The sequence below is a fragment of the Arachis ipaensis genome, chromosome B10 (assembly GCF_059453495.1).
Source record: "Arachis ipaensis isolate K30076 ecotype BB chromosome B10, ASM5945349v1, whole genome shotgun sequence".
Taxonomy (NCBI): domain Eukaryota; kingdom Viridiplantae; phylum Streptophyta; class Magnoliopsida; order Fabales; family Fabaceae; genus Arachis; species Arachis ipaensis.
In genome coordinates this window covers 99,599,003-99,603,711 of record NC_142435.1, presented here as the reverse complement: position 1 = coordinate 99,603,711, position 4,709 = coordinate 99,599,003, and the positions used below count along the sequence as shown (strand labels likewise).

Sequence of the window (4,709 nt, the reverse complement as noted above, 5' to 3'; positions counted from 1 at the left end):
AGGTGTTGATTTGCTCCCAATAGTTTTGTGGAGGAAAATGCATTTGAGGCATCTCCGGGATCTCATGGTGATGAGCTTCATGCGCCTCTTGAGCTCCATGAATGGGCTCTCTTGCTTGCTCCATCTTTTTCTTAGTGATGGGCTTGTCCTCTTTAATGAGGATATCTCCCTCTATGTCAATCCCAGCCGAATTGTATAGGTGGCAAATGAGGTGAGGAAAGGCTAACCTTGCCATAGTGGAGGACTTGTCAGCCACCTTGTAGAGTTCTTGAGGTATAATCTCATGAACTTCCACCTCTTCTCCAATCATGATGCTATGGATCATGATGGCCCGGTCTATAGTAACTTCAGACCGGTTGCTAGTGGGAATGATTGAGCATTGAATGAACTCCAACCATCCTCTAGCTACAGGCTTAAGGTCCAGTCTTCTTAGTTGAACCGGTTTGCCTTTTGAGTCAATCTTCCATTGAGCTCCTTCTATACATATGTCCATGAGGACTTGGTCCAACCTTTGATCAAAGTTGACTCTCCTTGTGTAGGGGCGTGCGTTCTCTTCCATGTTTGGCAAGTTGAACGCCAACCTCACATTTTCCGGACTAAAATCTAAGTATTTCCCCCGAACCATGGTGAGATAATTCTTTGGGTTCGGGTTCTTACTTTGATCATGGTTCCTAGTGATCCATGTATTAGCATAGAACTCTTGAACCATTAGGATGCCGACTTGTTGGATGGGGTTTGTTAGAACTTCCCAACCTCTTCTTTGAATTTCATGTCGGATCTCCGGATACTCATTTCTTTTGAGTTTGAAAGGGAACTCGGGGATCACCTTCTTCTTGGCCACAACATCATAGAAGTGGTCTTGATGGGCTTTGGAGATGAACCTTTCCATCTCCCATGACTCGGAGGTGGAAGCTTTTGTCTTCCCTTTCCCTTTTCTAGAGGATTCTCCGGTCTTAGGTGCCATCAATGGTAATAGAAAAACAAAAAGCTTATGTTTTTACCACACCAAACTTAGAATTTTGCTCGCCCTCGAGCAAGAGAGGAAAGAAAAGATGAAGAAGAAGAAGAAAAAAATATGGAGAGGAGGGGGAAGGTGTGTTTCGGCCAAGAAGAGAAAAGAGGGTTGTGTTGTGTGAAAATGAGAAAGAATGGAGGGTTATATATAGGGAAGGGAGGGGGGTAAGTTCGGCCATTTAGGGTGGGTTTGGGTGGGAAATTGGTTTTGAATTTTGAAGGTAGGTGGAGTTTATGAGGTAGGTTTATAGGGAAGAGTGGATGGATGTGAGTGGTGAAGAGGTGATGGGGAAGAGAGATTGAGGTGATTGGTGAAGGGTTTTGGGGAAGAGTGTTTATGGGATTGTGTGAAAGAGGGGTGAGAAGAAGTGAGTGGAGGTAGGTGGGGATCCTGTGGGGTCCACAGATCCTGAGGTGATCCTGTGGGTCCACAGATCCTGAGGTGTTCAAGGATTTACAACCTTGCACCAAATTGGGCATGCCAAATGCCCTTGCACACAACTCTGGGCATTCAGCGCCAGATTGGTGCTTGTTCTGGGCATTGAACGCCCATTTGTAGCCTATTTCTGGTGTTGAACGCCAGAACCATGCTTGTTCTGGGCGTTCAGCGCCAGCTCTCCTCCAGGGTGCATTTCTGGTGTTCAAACGCCCAGATGCTGCCCATTTCTGACGTTCAGCGCCAGAACCAGAACCATGCTCTGTTCTGGTGTTGAACGCCCAAAACATGCTTCTTACTGGCGTTTAAACGCCAGTAAGGTCTTCCTCCAGGGTGTGATTTTTCTTCTGCTGTTTTTGATTCCATTTTCAATTTTTATATTTATTTTGTGACTCCACATGATCATGAACCTAATAAAACATGAAAAACAGAAATAAAATTAGATAATTAAACATTGGGTTGCCTCCCAACAAGCGCTTCTTTAATGTCAATAGCTTGACAGTGGGCTCTCATGGAGCCTCACAGATGTGCAGAGCTTTGTTGAAACCTCCCAACACCAAACTTAGAGTTTGGATATGGGGGTTTGTCACCAAACTTAGAGTTTGGTTGTGGCCTCCCAACACCAAACTTAGAGTTTGACTGTGGGGGCTTTGGTTGACTCTGCTTTGAGAGAAGCTTTTTCTGCTTCCTCTCCATGGATGCAGAGAGAGATCCTTGAGTTGTAAACACAAGGTTGTCCTTATTTAATTGAAGGATCAATTCTCCTCTGTCCACATCAATCACAGCTCTTGCTGTGCCTAGGAAAGGTCTTCCTAGGATGATGGATTCATCCTCTTCCTTTCCAGTATCCAGGACTATGAAATCAGCAGGGATGTAAAGGCCTTCAACCTTTACTAACACGTCCTCTACTTGTCCATAAGCCTGTTTTCTTGAATTGTATGCCATCTCTAATGAGATTTTAGCAGCTTGCACCCCATAGATTCCCAGTTTCTCTATTACAGAGAGGGGCATGAGGTTTATCCCTGAACCAAGGTCACACAGAGCCTTGAAGATCATGGTGCCTATGGTACAAGGTATTATGAACTTTCCAGGATCCTGTCTCTTCAGAGGCAATGTCAGTTGATCCAGATCACTTAGTTCATTGGTGAACAAGGGAGGTTCATCTTCCCAGGTCTCAATACCAAATAATTTGGCATTTAGCTTCATGATTGCACCAAGGAACTTGGCAGCTTGCTCTTCAGTAACATCTTCATTCTCTTCAGAAGAGAAATACTCATCAAAGCTCATGAATGGCATAAGGAGGTTCAATGGAATCTCTATGGTCTCTAGATGAGCCTCAGAGTCCTTTGGTTCCTCAGAGGGAAGCTCCTTATTGATCACTGGACGTCCCAGGAGGTCTTCCTCCTTGGGATTCACGTCCTCTCCTTCCCTTATAGGTTCGGCCATGGTGCTTATGTCAATGGCCTTGCACTCTCCTTTTGGATTCTCTTATGTGTTGCTTGGGAGAGTACTAGGAGGGATTTCAGTGATCCTTTTATTCAGCTGGCCCACTTGTGCTTCCAAATTTCTAATGGAAGACCTTGTTTCATTCATGAAACTTGCAGTGGCCTTGGATAGATCAGAGACTAAGTTTGCTAAATTAGAGGTACTTTATTCAGAGTTCTCTGTCTGTTGCTGAGTGGATGATGGAAAAGGCTTGCTATTACTAAACCTGTTTCTTCCACCATTATTAAAGCCTTGTTGAGGCCTTTGATCCTTCCATGAGAGATTTGGATGATTTCTCCATGATGGATTATAGGTGTTTCCATATGGTTCACCCATGTAATTTACCTCTGCTATTGCAGGGTTCTCAGGATCATAAGCTTCTTCTTCATAAGAAGCCTCTTGAGTACTGTTGGATGCAGCTTGCATTCCATTCAGACTCTGAGAAATCACATTGACTTGCTGAGTCAATATTTTGTTCTGAGCCAATATGGCATTCAGAGTATCAACTTCAAGAACTCCCTTCTTCATAGGCGTCCCATTACTCACATGGTTCCTCTCAGAAGTGTACATGAACTGGTTATTAGCAACCATGTCAATGAGTTCTTGAGCTTCTGCAGGCGTTTTCTTTAGGTGAATGGATCCACCTACAGAAGTATCCAATGACATCTTTGATAGCTCAGATAAACCATCATAGAATATATCCAGGATGGTCCATTCTGAAAGCATGTCAGAAGGACACTTTTTGGTCAGCTGCTTGTATCTTTCCCAAGCTTCATAGAGGGATTCACCTTCTTTCTGTCTGAAGGTTTGAACATCAGCTCTAAGCTTGCTCAGCTTTTGAGGAGGAAAGAACTTGGCTAAGAAAGTCGTGACCAGCTTATCCCAAGAGTTCAGGCTGTCTTTGGGTTGAGAGTCCAACCATATTCTAGCTCTGTCTCTTACAGCAAAAGGGAAAAGCATGAGCCTGTAGACTTCAGGATCTACTCCATTAGTCTTAACAGTATCACAGATCTACAAGAATTCAGTTAAGAACTGAAAAGGATCTTCAGATGGAAGTCCATGAAACTTGCAGTTCTGCTGCATCAGAGAAACTAGCTGAGGTTTCAGCTCAAAATTGTTTGCTCCAATGGCAGGAATGGAGATGCTTCTTCCATGTAAATTGGAATTTGGTGCAGTAAAGTCACCAAGCATCCTCCTTGCATTATTATTATTTTCGGCTGCCATCTCCTCTTCTTGTTCGAAAATTTCTGAAAGGTTATCTCTGGATTGTTGTAATTTAGCTTCTCTTAGTTTCCTCTTCAGAGTCCTTTCAGGTTCTGGATCTGCTTCAACAAGAATATTCTTGTCCTTGCTCCTGCTCATATGACAAAGAAGAGAGCACATAAAAAATAATAATAATAATAATAATAGGGATCCTTTATACCACAGTATAGAGGTCCTTGTGTGAGTAGAAGAAAAGAAAAAAAGAAAAACTGAACTCAGAGAGAGAGAGAGGGTTCGGATTTTTGGGGAGTGAGGGAGAGATGTTAGTAGATGAATAAATAAAATAGAAGGAGATGAGAGAGAAGGAGAATTTTCGAAAATTATTTTTGAAAAAGAGTTAGTGATTTTCGAAATTAGTTTTTGAAAAAGGTTAGTAATTTCTGAAAATTCAAAAATAAAATAAAATAAAATAATTAGTTAATTAAAAAGAAATTTTTGAAAAAGAAGGAAGATACTTTCGAAAATTAGAGAGAGGGAGTTAGTTAGGTAGTTTTGAAAAAGATAAGAAACA

The 4,709-nt window shown here is 42.4% G+C and overlaps 1 non-coding gene across 1 annotated transcript; it reads left to right on the top strand.

The window, feature by feature from the left end:
* Positions 1–3,655: 3,655 nt before the first annotated feature.
* LOC148581047 (small nucleolar RNA R71) lies at positions 3,656–3,763 on the top strand. Its single transcript, XR_015896341.1, has one exon. It is a non-coding gene; the product is annotated as a small nucleolar RNA R71 (small nucleolar RNA).
* The last annotated feature ends 946 nt before the right edge of the window (positions 3,764–4,709 follow it).